The sequence below is a fragment of the Schistocerca nitens genome, chromosome 3 (genome assembly GCF_023898315.1).
Source record: "Schistocerca nitens isolate TAMUIC-IGC-003100 chromosome 3, iqSchNite1.1, whole genome shotgun sequence".
In the NCBI taxonomy this organism is placed as follows: domain Eukaryota; kingdom Metazoa; phylum Arthropoda; class Insecta; order Orthoptera; family Acrididae; genus Schistocerca; species Schistocerca nitens.
Window position 1 is genome coordinate 32,821,266 of NC_064616.1, and position 18,624 is coordinate 32,839,889.

The following is an 18,624-nucleotide window of genomic DNA, read 5'->3' on the forward strand; positions in this document are numbered from 1 at the left end:
GACCCATTGACGCACTCCACCTTCAGTGATTATGTTGTCCCCATACACTTCACAAAGCTGCCGATAGATTTCTATCGGTGTACAGCTTTTTGCAGTCAGAAACCTTATTACAGCACGCACTTCACACTTCGCGGCATTTTCAATTAACGCCGACATTTCAAACTGTCACAGTAACTCAACGGAGTACAGCACGAATCTCTCACTACCACGGCAGGATGCCGACTGAGCGGCGGAATGCCATGACACCAAGATGGATCGCTAGCCCCGCCCCTAACGGACACAAACGAAAACGTAATGTACTTTGTGGATAGCCCTCATACATAGTTTACGACATGCTATGTTCAGCTTTTGGTTGATCCAAAGGATTGAAACATGTTAATGTCTGTTCAGCAGCTGGCGCAGACCTCAAAGTGTATGAAGTTGTACCAAGCAGCAGTCGTACGGTGCTTTGATATGTTACTGTCGAAAAAACAATGTATTAAAATGCTTATAAAAGACCAATACAGGAACCCTCTCTTGTGATTGGTAATTTGTTGGATATGGTCTTCCACCAGTACAGTCGACAAAACTTTATGCACATCTGTGCAGGCGACTCCGAGCACTGGCTACATGTTCCAGTGGAGTGATATCTGTACAGTCGTACTCAAAAGTATCCGAACGACCTGAATTGCATTTCGCCTGATTCGCATGCAACCCACATAACGCAGCTGTCTAGCAGGTCCTCTAATCGCTCCTTGGTACAGTCGTTTGACTATTGAAAATGGTTCCAAGTCACAACTAGAAAACACTGCTCTGTATCGCAATAACTCGAGATGTAAAGTAATACCACGATCCTACAAATATCAGGGAACACCTTATCACAGAGAAGACTGACCTTAAGGCTTGTAAGCTCACATTTATTACAATAAATGACATACCTGAAATGTTACCACTCTCATTTTACGTCAGATAGGTAATGCACGTAGTAAGTTCGTCGTATTCATGATTTCCTCTTCAAAGTAACATACCGTACTTATTATTTAACACAAAATGAGATTGAAAATTTAAGTTATTCACTAGCAACTAGTTGAGAATATGTATGAACTTTATTTAAATGACACGACGACCCGTCTGGTTCTGCATATGGATTCAAACCCAGGTCATGCAGACTAAGCAAAGATTTCGTGACTGACGGAAACTAACAGTCAGTCCTGATTAGGCATACAGAGAGTGATATACCTCGATTTTAGACAGTATCAGTTAGCAAATACCAACTTTAAATTACTTAACGCAAACATTTTTCACGGACGCGAATTCCTACCCAGCACCTATTGTTCCTGTTAACGAACTACGAGAGATGTTAAATACTGCCTCTTAACAAGTAACTTACTTGAAATGCCGTGAGGTAAAGCTTTGCGTTTGACAGGGATTCGAACCCAGAACCTAATAGGATAGATATCGAAGCACAATAAACTGTGACATATCGGATTTTCCCGGCAGTAGTTAGATGTTTTAACTGAAATGACGAGGCGAAACATTAATTTTTTCCTTCCCAGGACTCCAACCCGGCATCTATTGCTGTCATATTCTAGGGAAAACGAACGTTAAATATGCGTTTGTTGCACCAGCAGTGACTTGTGAGCATGTTTGAATTAGAAATAATATGACGAAGAGTTCAGTGTTGACTGGGAATAGAGCTCCACACATATCGTTGTTGACTACACACAAAGAGACGTCAGCTACTGAATTTTTCTCCACCAACAGCTCTGAATAACATCTTGAACTTACAGTGATCTCGCAAATAGTTCTGTCTCTCACTGGGAATCAAAAACGTCACATATCGTTAGTGTAGTTAACGAATGAAAATACAATAAAAATCAAAATTATTATCCACCAGCAGATAGGTGTTCTCATGCCAGAGTATGATAGTACATAATGAAAGCTTTAGTGCCGGGCCAGGTTTCGAACCCATTCACGCACAATATGTGGAGATGTTGAGGAATCTACATTTTTAAACAAACAACAAATTGTAGCCGAGCTGTATTGTCACGAAGGGATTAAATTCCGCGTGAAGGGCGGTCTGAGTTGCATTTCGAGTTCAGAACCAATTTTATCGACATACATAAGCTCGGATAAAAGATGGAATAAGTGTTCTGTGAGCCTACATAGCGTTTGTTTCGTCACTAGAAATAAATAACTAGTATAAGAAAGGTTACTGCTGATAGAGTTTCTACATGTCGCCACTCCAGACTTTATTGTGGTTCAACCTAACGTCTACTTGGTAGAGAAGGAATATCATTTGTAATGCGAATTTCACACCACAATGTCATTATATCTTCTACACTACGTGTAGCCTGACGAGAATGGAATCTGTCTTTCCCTATCCTAAATCATTAACGGAAGTTGTAAACGAACCCAGACCATAGATATACGACCCGTTCATCAGTCCAACAGACCACCTAATGTGCTTATTTGAAGCTCGTATTTCTGTCATAACGCCGTTGCGCCACACTGGATGAGAATTCTGACATACAGGCTCCCTGTAGTTATTTGCGGCATGTTCAGTAAATTCATTTAGTAGGTTGACCGAATCACCATGAACTAGCTGCCTCAGCTACCCAGTCCATACATTCGACTCTATTTTTTAATCACCGAAATAAAATAACGTAACTGTCACCTACACAGAACTGCCAACAGTGTAGGATGCAGAAATTTAAATAGGAAGTGTTCCTTTCCACTTGAACTACTCTATTGCGCTACATGTTTGTTGAAAACATCGTGCAGTGCAAAAGAAAAGGTGTAACTGTTTGTCTCTCAGAAGTCTAGACCTAGCCATATACATTATCTCACAGCGCTGTGGAATGCAGTATTTTTCTGGCGCTGTTGTAGCTACGTGTCAGTTAGTAGCGTAATGGTAAGTCTCGCGACCTGTAAGTAAGATGTCGCGAGTTCGAGTACATTCATTGTTACATTTTTTAAAAATCAATTCTACTGTCTGCTGAAGTTATCAACGTAATGGAACTTGTAACATAATTCCCTTCACTTCTCAACCCAGAATAGTCGCATGTGGAAAAAGGGCTAACTTCTGCGACATTTTGTTCTTTTCAGGTTTAATAGACAACCAGGCACCAGATGCATCTCGAAACTTTTGTATTGTACACCACATCTACATCTACATGACTACTCTGCAATTCACATTTAAGTGCTTGGCAGAGGGTTCATCGAACCACAATCATACTATCTCTCTACCATTCCACTCCCGAACAGCGCGCGGGAAAAACGAACACCTAAACCTTTCTGTTCGAGCCCCGATTTCTCTTATTTTATTTTGATGATCATTCCTACCTATGTAGGTTGGGCTCAACAAAATATTTTCGCATTCGGAAGAGAAAGTTGGTGACTGAAATTTCGTAAATAGATCTCGCCGCTACGAAAACGTCTTTGCTTTAATGACTTCCATCCCAACTCGCGTATCATATCTGTCACACTCTCTCCCCTATTACATGATAATACAAAACGAGCTGTCTTCTTTACACCCTTTCGATGTCCTCCGTCCATCCCACCTGGTAAGGATCCCACACCGCGCTGCAATATTCTAACAGAGGACGAACGAGTGTAGTGTAAGCTGTCTCTTTAGTGGACTTGTTGCATCTTAAGTGTTCTGCCAATGATACGCAACCTTTGGCTCGCCTTCCCCACAATATTATCTATGTGGTCTTTCCAACCGAAGTTGTTCGTGATTTCAACACCCAGGTACTTAGTTGAATTGACAGCCTTGAGAATTGTACTATTTATCGAGTAATCGAATTCCAACGGATTTCTTTTGGGACTCATGTGGATCACCTTTCATTTTTCGTTATTTAGCGTCAACTTACGGTGCACTTGACCGCGGACATGGTGCCGAATCGACTGCAAAAGCCGCCGGTAAGCCAGGGCCACTGTGCGGTGTGTGGAGCTCGTAAATTCGATACCCAAGTAACGAAGGGTGGCACTGACTGGGAGTGGGGTCGGCACCATAGCCGGGAGGCCGCGCCCAATGTGCATCATAGTCGATTTACGTACATTAAGAATGCTACCAGAAAGACGTCCATACTGGTGGATCCATTGGATGGCGTCATTGAGTTCCGTGGAGGAGCAGGTGAGAAAGAGGAGATCGTCCGCATAAGCCCTACAGTGGAAGGTGTGGTCACGCAAAGTGAGGCCCTGAAGTCTAGAGGTAAGTCCAGTGATGAGGGGCTCAAGTGCAATGGCATATAGTAAAGTAGACATAGGGCATCCTTGACGCACAGAGCGGCGTATAGGGATCGGTCCTACAAGCCTCCCATTGACTTGTACCATCGAGACCGCGGGAAGTAGTAACCGGCGAATGGCATCGACAAAAAGCAATGGGAACCCCATACGTGTCGCCACCATGAGGAGGAATGGGTGTCGAACGCGATCAAAGGCACTCGTGAAATCGACGGATACCAGTGCTGCACGAAGGCGACAAACCGACGCCAGTGCAATGAGGTCACGGCATTCTCCAAGGGCTGTTTGTAAGGTGGCCCCACAACCACGTGCAGTCTGCTCAGGTGAAAGGACCGTAGGTAAGACGGTGCGTATGCGCGCTGCTAAGAGGCGTGCATAGATTTTATAGTCTGCATTCAGTAGTGTAAGGGGACGATATGCAGAGACATGAGACCCTCCCTTCGGTTTAGGCACAGGTAGAAGAATGCCAGTGACGAATTCAGGTGGAATTGGGAAGGACGGAGTAAAGAGTTCCTTAATAATTTCCGTCCAGCGAGGAAGCATTAACGTGGTGAACGCCCGGTAAAACTCCACTGGGAGACCATCTGGTCCGGGTGATTTGTTCTTGGCCCCTTTGTTGATCGCATCTACCACCTCTTTTGCGGTGATTGCAGACATCATGGACGTTGACTCCGCTACGGTGAGGGTCCGATCAGGGGAGGGACGGAGAGCATCAGGAATGGGCGTCGCCATCGGTTCATCATCATAAAAGTGGCGATAATGTTCAGCAAAGGCAGACACGACTGCCGCCTGTGTTGTGTGGTGAACACCATCGGAGGTCGTGATGTTGGGGACGAAAAGCCGACGTCGACGACTATGGTCGGATGCGGCATGGATTGTGGATGGGGTTTCGTCGTGGAGGAGGTCTTGTCGTCGGGAACGCACCACGACACCATGCAGTCGTGCACGTTGAAGAGAGAGGAGACGAGCTTTAGTACGTTGTCGTTCCCTGTGGGTGTCAGGTGATGGAGGGAGCGCATCGAGCTCACGGAGGACGGCGTAGTGAAAATTTGTGGTGTCTCGATGCCATGCTGCTGCTTCCTTGCCACATTGCATGAAGGCCTTTCTGATCGCAGGTTTGGCACATTTGAGCCACCAATGGAACGTGGATGTGTACTGCGGAAGGCGTCTTTCGCAAGACGCCCATGTAGTGGCAATACATTGTCGGCAGTGTGGATCATTAAGGAGGGAGGTATTAAGCTTCCAGTAACCTCTGCTGCGCCACACTGACTGAGGTGGCAGAGCCAGGGAGCAAATGACGGCGCAATGGTCCGAAAATGCAAGGGGCCATCGTTCAGCTTGGGCGACTTCATTGCCGAGGTGAGCAGAGACATAAAACCGGTCCAGTCTGCTCGCAGAATGTGCTGTATAATGGGTAAAACCGGGGGTATTGCCATGAATTTTCTCCCAAACGTCCACTAGATGAAAATCTTCGATTAAGGTGAGCAGCGCCGGGCATGGCGAATAACCAGGCACTTGGTCCTGCGGATGGAGGACACAGTTGAAATCGCCTCCCATGATAAGGCGATCATAGCGTCCAGAAAACAGGGGCGCCACGTCATGTCCGAAGAAAGTGGACCGCTGCCGACGGTTCGTGGAGCCAGACGGAGCGTAGATATTGACGACGCGCGTGTCGAAGATGGTAACAGCCATGCCTCTTCCACAGGGAAGGATTGTCGTGTCCGTGAGTGGGATTCCTTCGCGTATGTAGAAAGCCACCCCACGCCCTGATTCATCACATGTGGACGTGTATGAGTCGTAGCCGTAGACTGGTGGTAGTGTGGCAACGCGTACTTCCTGAAGAAGGGCGACGTCGACGTCAGAGGCCCGAAGCATGTCACATAGGAGTTGCAGCTTGGGTGCAGTGCCGATCATGTTGATATTCAGTGTGGCAAACCGGTACGTTTGTTTCAGCGGTGGTGGACGCGCATCTACCATCACCAAGGGAAGTAAGAGGAGGGCACCGACAGGAAGTCCCGTCCCATCAGCTGCAATGCCTCGCTTTTGATGTTAACAGGTAGCCTCGTCCGGCGGAGGCAACTCATCCGGAGGAGGGGGCGTACCTTCCTCAATGTCGTCGGCCCATGCTCCTGTGTCGTGGGTCTGTCCAATGTCCATGGGAATTGCGTCGTGGTGAGAGAGATCTGGAGTTGTCGGCGGGGAGACAGGCGTCTCAACAGGCGCACCGATCGTTACATTGTGCGTGGCGACCTCCATAGTGGTCCCGTCCTGCGAAACGTCTTGTTCATCGTGAAAGTTGTCCGCCGACCTCTGCGTGGAAATGTCGGCTGCTTGGGTGTCTTCTTCGTCGTCGCGGGTGGCAACGCTCTGAGAGCCCGTGGGTGAACGGCGACGGCGTTTGCGCCTACGTGGCGAGCGTTGTTTGCGCACGTGTTCCTCAGTGTCGGACGACGGCAAGGAGGAGCGTCGACCTGGTTCGAAGGCGTCGGTGGGTACAATGAAATTGTCAAACAGGTGTTGTGAAGATGTACTGGTCCCCTCAGCGTCCGGTGCGGGAGCCTGTTCGGCGGCAAGGTTGTCAGGTGGGACGTCTGCACCGTCCGTTGGTGACTGGGACGGTGGGACGTGCCGATCGGAAGGACCGGGCGACGGACTGGACGAAACTGTAGACGTGGCAAGAGCCGCTGCGTAAGTGACCGGTAGGGCGGTCATCGTGGGTGTGACGGACGCGTCCGACAACGGGAGCTGCGCGACACGTCGTTGAATGCATTCAGACCGTAGGTGACCTTCTTTCCCGCAACCGGAACAGGTCCGAGGTTGGCCGTCGTACATTATAATGGCACGGCAGCCTCCGATACGTAGATAGGAAGGCACGTGTTTCTGCAACTCGATGCGGACCTGTCTAACACGTTTAAAACGGGATAGGTTTGAAATTGTACCCATCGTTCGGCAACATGTTCCAGAACGTTGCCATAGGGACGGAGCGCCTCGATGACGACGTCTGCAGGTAGTTCGAACGGCAGTTCGAAGATCCTTATCGTCCGTGTGCCGAGACCTGCGTGATCGACGGTAACGGGTCCGACGTTGCCGTCGGAATGACAGAAGCGCAGTCCACGTTTTGCCTCTTGAAGCACCTTGTCGCACGCCGCATCGTTGATCATTTTGACGTAGACGGTACTGCTAACTATGGACAAGTGGATACCAATTAGATCCGTTGGTGGTATTTTAACTTCATCGCGTATAAATCGTTCTACCTCCAGGGCCTTGGGTCGGGCGAAGTCGGAACAAAAGTTGAAACGTAATGTCTTCTTCCGATAGTTGTGCGCCATGGTGGTCTAGAAGGAAAACGGCACTTACAGCGGCCGAAGTAAACACAAACACACCGTGCGCGCCTCGCCCGCAGCGCTCTGGCGCGTGACCGCCTCGCAGCACTGCCGGCGGCAGACTGCGCTCGGTCATTTAATACACTCGCGTTTTTACACCGTGACTAATTTTGGAAGATAAGCACATCATCTGTTACAGCACACGCCTGGGGCTGGGAAATGTGGTCACAATGGTCTAGTAGAACGAACTATAACAGGTGCAATGCGTGGGTTCAGGCATTTACTTTTAAGAGGCAGAAACAGATTTACTTTACCTCTGGTAACCTCAAGAGAAAGACGTTATAATCCAGAATCCGCATTAAACAGCACGTTCATTCATTACCAACTGGGCAGAGCCGGTTTACGTTGGGAAATGACATATCGGAAGTCATGGTAAACAGAAACACAATCGCCAGTAAATTTACTTCCATTAGAAAATTTTATTTTATTTAATGAACCGATAGCCATTTAAAGGAACAGGGCTCTTATTTTACTTGTACTTGATTGAACTAGAGACGTTGAAAAATTTGGTGCTGGACTGTGATTCGAATTCGTATCTTCTCTTTCGAGGATCTGAATCTCTCGGAACAGTGTAGTTCAATCATTTCATCCCAAGACTGTAATCTTCCCTAGGTCTTCTCGAAAGGTAAGTATGTGGGTCCGAATTGTGGTCCAGTACAAAAACATTCATAATTTCATTTCAAGCTCTATCACGTAAACACCGGCCTGCTAGTGAAATTTAACGTCCATTTTTAATGTCTGTTCAATGTGTTGCCAACAATCGCAATTGATGTCGTCATTTCTGGTCAAACGCGCACACATCTTACTGTTGGTGAGTAAGCAACTGATACTTAAGCTATATTCGTGGATGATAAAGAAGGGCGGTAGGTGTGCGGTTCGATTGCCACTCAGACACAAAATTTTGTATCCTTATTTTAGATTCAAACACCTAGCAGATGGTAAGAAAAAACGATACGTAACATTTGATTTTACTTAGTTAACTATCGGATTACGTGTTGGGTTCGTATCTCCGTCAATGAACTTCACATCATGCACTTCATTTCTAAATGCATGCACACTTTGGTACTTCAGAATGGAGGTATATCAGACATCTTTCGTGGTTACTTAACAGGGACGCAAGGGTCTTGATAGAAGTCCCGGTTTATTACAAAAACTGTCGTCTTTTATTTTCAAGTTTAGATTTAGTTACTGGTATTGGCAAAAATTTCGGTAATTCATGACTCTTCATGGCCAGTCATCAATATGATATGATTAGATTAGATTAGATTAATTCTTGTTTCATAGATCATGAATACGATATTTCGTAATGATGTGGAACGTGTCATTTTAATAAAAGATTTCTTTACATACCATGATTCAATTTCTTTACAACAATTTTTTACTCTCTCTCTCTCATTCTATTTGATTTTTGTCTCTTTCTCTCTCTCTCTCTCTCTCTCTCTCTGTCACACACTCATACACAGATTATTTTTTTAATTTTTTTATTGTGATCGACTATCGGCGAGGCACGAAAACGTCTGTGAATGAGTTTCTTAGTTTTGAGTACACTTACGAAAGAAAAATAAAAAATAACTATGAGAGGTACTGATTTATGATGTTTAGTTTGCAGTCAGTTCTGAGTATTATTAGTAACAACGCTCCATCGCTAAACCTAGTTTCAGAAATGCGAATCAGACGCATTACGTATTCCAGGCCGTAGCAGCCGCGACCAGCCCATTGTAGGATCACGTCGGTTCGTCTTCTTCCTGCTTGTACTGTAACTGAGATTTGACAACAAGGCAACGTATGTTTGGCAACTCTGTGATCGACGAGTTACTTCCTGGTGTGCACGGAATTAAGCCTCCAAGTTCACTTGATTTTACCAGTCATTTCCATTGAATAATCTGAGTTATTATCGCTTGACGTGTAACAAAAGATTGTAAATTTACGGTTTTCGGCCCAGGAAAGTCGTTGCACGTGGAAATCGCAACTAATCTCGTCCTTTAAATAACGGTTTACGAGTTCTAGCCTCTATTGGTCTCGTAAGAGGAAGCTAAGACACATAGTTCTTCGCCTGCTCTGTGGTAACGTGCTGACCTGTGAGAAAGCGTCTGTTATGGTTCGCAGTTCCAGTCTCACTGACGGTAGCGTGTTTATCCCTTCTCTGAAAGAGCTACAAGCAGTCAGATCAAACATCGATAAGAAAATCGCAAGAAAATACTTTCGGCTCATAGTGCAATGGTGAAAAACTTACAATGCTGCACAACAGGTAACGCCTCTTTCCGCTGCTGACAAGCAAATTTTGGGTTTCTAGGAATACATAACTTTATTTATGAAATGTCTCATTTGTATACCTTTTTGAGACACAGCATACCAATTAAACACAGACCAAATCAAAATCTAAGTGAGTAGTATTTCACTAATTCGTGTCGATAGAGGCACGCTTGTGTACAGATACACAGTTTTATTAAAACAGACTTTCGTCGTAAGGTTATTGTGGCCAGTTTTATTTCATTTCTTATAATACGTCTCACACCATGATGCCGGGTGTTGGCCCTGTGTGCCTCGGTCGTATGCAGTCCTGATTGTGGCGCTCACCTGCACGGCGCCAAACACGCATACGACCATCATTGGCACCAAGGCAGAAGCGACTCTCATCGCTGAAGACGACACGTCTCCATTCGTCCCTCCACTCACTCCTGTCGCGACACCACTGGAGGCGGGCTGCACGATGTTGGGGCGTGAGCGGAAGACGGCCTAACGGTGTGCGGGACCGTAGCCCAGCTTCATGGAGACGGTTGCGAATGGTCCTCGCCGATACCCCAGGAGCAACAGTGTCCCTAATTTGCTGGGAAGTGGCGGTGCGGTCCCCTACGGCACTGCGTAGGATCCTACGGTCTTGGCGTGCATCCGTGCGTCGCTGCGGTCCGGTCCCAGGTCGACGGGCACGTGCACCTTCCGCCGACCACTGGCGACAACATCGATGTACTGTGGAGACCTCACGCCCCACGTGTTGAGCAATTCGGCGGTACGTCCACCCGGCCTCCCGCATGCCCACTATACGCCCTCGCTCAAAGTCCGTCAACTGCACATACGGTTCACGTCCACGCTGTCGCGGCATGCTACCAGTGTTAAAGACTGCGATGGAGCTCCGTATGCCACGGCAAACTGGCTGAAACTGACGGCGGCGGTGCACAAATGCTGCGCAGCTATCGCCATTCGACGGCCAACACCGCGGTTCCTGGTGTGTCCGCTGTGCCGTGCGTGTGATCATTGCTTGTACAGCCCTCTCGCAGTGTCCGGAGCAAGTATGGTGGGTCTGACACACCGGTGTCAATGTGTTCTTTTTTCCATTTCCAGGAGTGTATTTTGGCACGATGCGCTCTCCCCATACATAATGCAAAAGTTTCGAGATGCATCTGGTGCCTGGTTGTCTATTAAACCTGAAAAGAACAAAATGTCGCAGAAGTTAGCCCTTTTTCCACATGCAACTATTTTGGGTCGAGAAGTGAAGGGGATTATGTTACAAGTTCCATTACGTTGATAACTTCAGCAGACAGCAGAATTGATTTTAAAAGAATGTAACAATGAATGTACTCGAACTCGCGACATCTTACTTACAGGTCGCGAGACTTACCATTACGCTACTAACTGACACGTAGCTACAACAGCGCCAGAAAAATACTGCATTCCACAGCGCTGTGGGATAATGCATATGGCAAGGTCTAGACTTCTGAGAGACAAACAGTTACACCTTTTCTTTTGCACTGCACGATGTTTTCAACAAACAGATAGCGCAATAGAGTAGTTCAAGTGGAAAGGAACACTTCCTATTTAAATTTCTGCATCCTACACTGTTGGCAGTTCTGTGTAGGTGACAGTTACGTTATTTTATTTCGGTGATTAAAAAATAGAGTCGAATGTATGGACTGGGTAGCTGAGGCAGCTAGTTCATGGTGATTCGGTCAACCTACTAAATGAATTTACTGAACATGCCGCAAATAACTACAGGGAGCCTGTATGTCAGAATTCTCATCCAGTGTGGCGCAACGGCGTTATGACAGAAATACGAGCTCCAAATAAGCATATTTGGTGGTCTGTTGGACTGATGAACGGTTCGTATATCTATGGTCTGGGTTCGATTCCAACTTCCGTTAATGATTTTGGATAGGGAAAGACAGATTCCATTCTCGTCAGGCTACACGTAGTGTAGAAGATATAATGGCATTGTGGTCTGAAATTCGCATTACAAATGATATTCCTTCTCTACCAAGTAGACGTTAGGTTGAACCACAGTAAAGTCTGGAGTGGCGACATGTAGAAATTTCTATCAGCAGTAACCTTTCCTATACTAGTTATTTATTGCTAGTGACGAAACAAATGCTATGTAGGCTCACAGGACACTGATTCCATCTTTTATCTGAGCTTATGTATGTCGATAAAATTGGTTCTGAACTCGAAATGCAACTCAGGTCGCCCTTAACGCGGAATTTAATCCCTTCGTGATAGTACAGCTCGGCTACTATTTGTTGTTTGTTGAAAAATGCAGATTCCTCAACATCGCCACATATTGTGCGTGAATGGGTTCGAATCCTGGCCCGGCAATAAAGCTTTCATTATGTACTATCATACTCTGGCATGAGAACACCTATCTGCTGGTGGATAACAATTTTGATTTTTATTGTATTTTCATTCGTTAACTACACTAACGATATGTGACGTTTTTGATCCCCAGTGAGAGACAGAACTATTTGCGAGATCACTGTAAGTTCAAGATGTTATTCAGAGCTGCTGGTGGAGAAAAATTCAGTAGCTGACGTCTCTTTGTGTGTAGTCAACAACGATATGTGTGGAGCTCTATTCCCAGTCAGCACTGAACTCTTCGTCATATTATTTTTGATTCTAACATGCTCACATGTCACTGCTGATGCAACAAACCCATATTTAACGTTCGTTTTCTCTAGAATATAACAGCGATAGGTGCCGGGGTGGAGTCCTGGGAAGGAAAAAATTAATGTTTCGTCTCGTCATTTCAGTTAACACATCTAACTATTGCCGGGAAAATCCGATATGTCACAGTTTATTGTGCTTCGATATCTATCCTATTAGGTTCTGGGTTCGAATCCCTGTCAAACGCAAAGCTTTACCTCACGGCATTTCAAGTAAGTTACTTGTTAAGAAGCAATATTTAACATCTCTCGTAGTTCGTTAACAGGAACAATAGGTGCTGGGTAGGAATTCGCGTCCGTGAAAAATGTTTGGGTTATGTAATTTAAAGTTGGTATTTGCTAACTGATACTGTCTAAAATCGAGGTATATCACTCTCTGTATGCCTAATCAGGACTGACTGTTAGTTTCCGTCAGTCACGAAATCTTTGCTTAGTCTGCATGACCCGGGTTTGAATCCATATGCAGAACCAGACGGTTCGTCGTGTCATTTAAATAAAGTTCATACATATTCTCAACTAGTTGCTAGTGAATAACTTAAATTTTCAATCTCATTTTGTGTTAAATGATAAGTACGGTATGTTACTTTGAAGTGGAAATCATGAATACGACGAACTTACTACGTGCATTACCTATCTGACGTAATAATGAGAGTGGTAACATTTCAGGTATGTCATTTATTGTAATAAATGTGAGCTTAAAAGCCTTAAGGTCAGTCTTATCTGTGATAAGGTGTTCCCTGATATTTGTAGGATCGTGGTATTACCTTACATCTCGAGTTATTGGGATACAGAGCAGTGTTTTCTAGTTGTGACTTGGAACCATTTTCAATAGTCAAACGACTGTACCCAGGAGCGATTAGAGGACCTGCTAGACAGCTGCGTTATGTGGGTTGCATGCGGATCAGGCGAAATGCAATTCAGGTCGTTCGGATACTTTTGAGCACGACTGTACACGTAATATGCTTATTGTCATCAGGACTTCTTTTTCGATGTATCAGAAGAGAGAGACATGACAAAATCTTGTAGGAGGTTCTATTACAAGTATGTTTGGATACAGATAGTTCTCACAAAACTACCAGTTTTGCTCATTAAACTAATAGAAATCGGCTGTACCTATTCTCGTGGAATCATGTTTATTATTATGGTAATGACTGTGTGTTTAAAAAATAGGTGTTACAGTAAGTCCTGTGTTATTTCATACTTCTTAACCTTTAATTGCTGTGATGATCAAATTACTTGCAAATTTAATGCGCTAGAATCCGCTGTATGATAGAAAGTTTACAGACATGAAGGAAGTTATACTGAAAAAATGTCAAATGCAAGCACACAGACGGTAATTGGTTTCGATGTAATGGAACAGAGAGAGAGAGAGAGAGAGGGAAAGAGAGGGGGGGGGGGGGTAATATCTTACAGGAGATTCTATTACAAGTGAGGCTCTCACGATTTGTTTCATAAACGCCAGTGCGATATAGCATCACATTGATAAAACTGGATCTGCCGTACCAAACAACAACATCCTCTTGAATTATAGCTTCTTGTTGTCAAACATAAAATGATTTTTTCTTCTGATGTGTGAGCAAATGGCGTGAAAGATTGTATTTTGTAATGTTATTTCACCTGTCTGAATTGTCTGTAATACACATAAGCATGACAGTTTATTTACAGACACTGATTGGAATGCGAGAGCTGCTCACATGTCGTATAGTTTGTCCATCAGGTTGAAAGACATTGCTTCACATAAATTTTTTCTTTGGAGTTTAAATACTCTCTTTTTCTTTACTCCAATGACGGTTTCGAAATAACGAGGATATTCTGTGGTGATTCTTAGATTTCTTAGCAAAATAGTGGAAGCTTTTTTTCCCGATTTTGTGCAGGGTGAACATGGCTCTGAAATCTACAGTGGTGCATTTCACTGGATGTCGCAAAATAATGAGATGCGAATTGCATCCCGCAGTCGAACATAAAAATTACACCGATTTTGCTTGTAAAATTAAAAAAAAAAGGACTGCACCAATGTTCGTGGAAAGAGGACAATTATTATCGTCACGATTGTGTTCACCTTTCTAATAGATTCTGGATAATAAGAGATGCGTTGATGTTAAATACAAAGTTACAGTGCAGTGTTTTTCGCCCTCAGAATGGCGTGCACTTGCTGGCTGGGCTACTAGAGCCATGGTGGGTGAGGTCACCACCGTCCTTTTAGACAAAGAACCTACAGTTTGGATAGCTCTCATTTATCTCAGTTTTGTTGTAAGGGATGTCAGCGTCGCGTTCTATCGTACGTGTAGCTTTTGTCGGCGTCGATAACGCTGACGACCCAGCCACGTGCTCGTTGGGGACACATTATACTGAAGACTCTGCAGCCAGATCAGTGGGAGGCTGCTCCAGGGTCTGCGGTTGCTTTAAGCAGAGGGCTTCCTATTTGTCAAGCAGTGGATGTTTGAAAACAGATCTGGAGAGTTCTTTGGAGTTTCGTTGTTGTTCCAGGAGGGTCCAGACTTCCAGAGAAATACATTGAACAGATTGCATTAAGCGTCTTGTTCTTGTCTTTTGTCTATCTGTGACTGATTTCCACAGACTGGAGACAGTATATCCATACCTATGTTGAGGAGAGGGAGGGATGAGGGCTGGAAGGGGAGGGGATAAGACTACATCCAAGTTGGTTAGTTCATGAGCGTCCATCGAGGAGGACACAGCTGCAACTGCTGCCCCTCTCCAATCTACTGGGGTCTGTTTTTGCTATAGTTGTGTTATTATGAGGATTCTTATACCTATCCCCAGTACAGAAGTTGCATTATGATCCATTGATTATGAGTGATGTTTTTTTCACAACAATTTCGATGTGTAATTAAAACAGTGATGCATTTTCCATCGCCGGCCGCGGTGATCTCGCGGTTCTAGGCGAGCAGTCCGGAGCCGTGCGACTGCTACGGTCGCAGGTTCGAATCCTGCCTCGGGCATGGATGTGTGTGATGTCCTTAGGTTAGTTAGGTTTAAGTAGTTCTAAGTTCTAGGGGACTGATAACCACAGCAGTTGAGTCCCATAGTGCTCAGAGCCATTTGAACCATTTTCCATCAGTTGTGGTAGTGTGTATCGGCTTCGATGACCTTTGTTGTAGGGTGCTTGTTGAGCAGGTACCTGTAGCGAACTCTGAAGTCAAACAGTGATAGTGTCCTCAGCTGTATGCTTACAGGTAATATAGTCATTAAACTACTCTCTGTCCAGCACCAGCATCTTGTCAGTTGAATATATTTACCACAAGTAAATAAATAAAGATATGACCTTACATCCCAGCATCTTTCCTGACAGCTTGTAGGCGAAGGGTAGAGTTTGAGTGCGTCTGCCATTGATTCCGAGTGGCATTGTGAAACTAACGCCGACCAGGATATCACCAGTTCTATGGCGTTGTCAACATTTAATCTGTATTGTGATTTCAGGCAGTCCTTGTGTAGCTCTGTGCATATATTTGTGTAATTAGGACCGATCTTTAAGATAAATTACGCAATTAGGACCAATCTCTGCTTCATTTTCCCAACCAAAATAAATAAAATATACTAACCTGAACTTCCTTTTCTGCATCTGCACAGTTTCATGTGTTGGGGGAGGCACGTGGGCTTTCCATACAGAAGGACCAGGTTTTGGACCTCGGATAGGGCACTGTCAGTTTTAACTTTCCGCAGTTCAGGGGAGGGTGGTGGGCTGGGACGTGAGCACAGTCCTGGGACAAAGAAATTCCCACCGAAACTCGAAATCCCCGCCAAAATTGAAAATTCCCGCCGAAATTCGAAATTCCCTCCAATAAGTTAGGTGGGGAAAGGGTGGGGAGGGGGGGAGGAAGCTGGAACCCGAGTTCAGGCTGAGGAAAACAAATGACATCATCCAGGAGTGGGTGCGGATGTGTGGGAGTGGGCATGGTTGGGAGGGTAATTAATTGATCAATTTAATTAATTTGCATATCAAACTGATATCAAAATTGCGCTTGTGCACCCACCTCCCTACTACTAGGGCTTACTAGCGACGTACTTTCCACATTGGGAGCAGTTTTGTGATTGGTTTCTTCAAATGTTCAAATGTCTGTGAAACCTTATGGGACTTAACTGCTAAGGTTATCAGTCCTTAAGCTTACACACTACTTAACCTAAATTATCCTAAGGACAAACACACACACCCATGCCCGATGGAGGACTCGAACCTCCGCCGGGACTAGCCACACAGTTGGTTTCTTCACCAGACGCCCACGATTTGTGTCATCTGCACTGTCTAGGAAGCTTGCATACTAGGTGCGCTAGACAAACAATCAAACAAGTCGTATTAATGACTTTTATTACAATAAGAAAATTACAGTACTTAACTTTGACAATTACACAGATGTATCGCAAGCAAAGGGCGACATACGAAATATTCGATCTTCTTCAGTATAAACAATTTCAAGTCTGTGTTACATAGAGTGTACAGGCGAAGTGACTAGAGTTGACGCTACTACTGAAGACGCTAATCTTGAAGCTGCTATTGAACTGTGCCGTCATCAGTCGGGCGCGGCGCTTATGTCCTCTTCACACAGAGTCCACTGCGGTCGAGTTGTCGTTCTGGAGGGAGGTCCGGTCAGTGTGTAATTGGAAGACTTCTTCTTACAGCCTTCTCCTCCTTGTCGTTCCTGACTGGCGTGCCGGCGTTTGATTTTATGCCGTAACATTATCCATCCTATTCACAGACGAGGCCACCTTTATGAGGAATGGTATCTTCAACTTTCGTAACAGTCATCTGTGGAACAGTATGCAGAACCCCCATGGTACGGTGACAGTGGATCATCAGCATCGGTGCAGTCGGAATGTGTGGACTGGGATAATTGGGAATCGTAATTTGGGACCAGTCTTCCTTCCACGTCATCTAACAGGCCGAAACTATCGGTGTTTCTTGCGGGTGACGTTGCCTCCACTGCTGGAAGAAGTGCCTCTGATGATTCGAAAGGTTATATGGATGCTACATGATGGTGCTCCAACCCACATTGCAATTAACGTCCGGATGCATCTCAATCGCGTCTTCCATGGTCGATGGATCGGATGAGTGGGTCCAGTTGCATGGCATGCTCGTTCACCGGGTCTCAACCCATGCAATTTTTGTTTATGGAGCCATCTCAAAAGTATCGTGTATGCAGAGCCTATACCAGATGTGGAGACACTGGAGCAGCGTATGTATGCTGCCTTTGACACTGTTCGGTTGCAGCCTGGCTGATGTGAACGTGTGAGGCAGCAGATGCTACAGCGAGTACACGCGTGTCTTGAGGCACATGAAAAGCATTTTCAACTCATACTGTAACTTTGTCTGCATGGTACAGCGCGTATTAGACCGCAGTCTCTGTTACAATGTGTGTTTTAATAAATCGTCTCTGGCATGGAAGCCATGTTTTTGCGGACGTAAGTTCATCAGACATTTTTGTTCCGCATCCTCTCACTGATCAATCCCTAGAGTTTGTACACATTGGAAAAAAATCACCCTGTATATTAGAAATAGCAGAAGGTCTACATCACTTTACTTGTGAAATTACACCTGTCACTTTCGTTTCACTACGTGACGTCACATCACTAACTGTGAACTGGGATCTTTCACAATGAAAATCACTAATCCAGCCGCACAACTGAGACTATAGTCCATAGGAAAGCAATGTCGCTGGAAGCTGCTTCTGAGGACTAATATCAACAGCCTTTTGGAACTCTATAAATATGGAATAAATTCGAGAGCCTCTGTGCGCAGTATGTCGTGTGAATAAAGAGCCGGCTGTGTCTCAAAGGAATGTTGCTTTCCAAATCCATGCTGGTTTGACGTCAATAGGTAATACACTGAAGCGCCAAAGAAACTGGCATGGGCATGCGTATTCAAATACAGAGATATGTAAACAGGCAGAACACGGCGCCGCGGTCAGCCACGCCTCTATAAGACAAGAAGTGTCTGGCGCAGTTAGATCGGTTACTTCTGCTACAATGGCAGGCTATCAAGATTTAAGTGAGTTAGAACGTGGTGTCATTGTCTGCGCACGAGCGATGGGACACGGCATCTCCGAGGTAACGATGAAGTGGGTATTTTCCCC